This window comes from Primulina huaijiensis, chromosome 12 (assembly GCF_012295235.1).
Source record: "Primulina huaijiensis isolate GDHJ02 chromosome 12, ASM1229523v2, whole genome shotgun sequence".
NCBI lineage: Eukaryota > Viridiplantae > Streptophyta > Magnoliopsida > Lamiales > Gesneriaceae > Primulina > Primulina huaijiensis.
In genome coordinates this window covers 16,828,618-16,829,451 of record NC_133317.1, presented here as the reverse complement: position 1 = coordinate 16,829,451, position 834 = coordinate 16,828,618, and positions in this window count along the sequence as shown.

Here is an 834-nt window from a genome sequence, read left to right as displayed (position 1 = left end):
ATGTTTTTTTTTATGTGAAGAAGCAAATTCGGAGAAGAAGATTTTCAAAAGTGATGTGTAATATAATATAATATCTTGGAACACCAATGAAGACTTATGTGTAAAAAAATAATATTTTATTTGTGGTTGTCTCCCCAAATTTGGCTATAAATAGGGGTGCATTGTAATGTATTGAGATATCCCTCATTCTATGAACAAACCTTTGAGTTCATAATATTTCTCTCTATATTTTTCCTTTATTTCTTCATTTAAATACAATTAGCATGTTAATTTCATATTCAAAGTTTTACACTTTGAATAATGAATAGCTAACTTCCTAAAGTTGAGATGATAAGGCGAAACTCTTGGCATGATAATAAGGTTATTATAAGGTAAGAATCTATGTTTTATATTATTTAATCATTATTTATTGTTTATGTTATATTTATTTCTTTAAGCATTTTTATACCCTACTTATAAGTGGGAGTTTTGATTTATTGTTGCTATATGTTACACTAAATTCTTGGAACCATTTAAATGTTAGTTTGGTATTACCAACCATTTAAAGTGGATGCCTTGATTTATTATATATAAATATATTATAATATTAAATTCTTGGAACCATTTAAATGTTTGTTTGGTTTTACCAACCATTTAAAGTGGGAACCTTGATTTAGTGTTTACAAATATATATAGCACAATAAATACTTGACCACATTTATAAGTTTTGGTATATATTATATACTTATAAGATAATAATTTATAACATAATATAAATATGATTATTTAATATATTGGAACCATTTTATTAAGTGGATTTCAATATTGTTCGTTAATGTTAACTTTATTAAAATA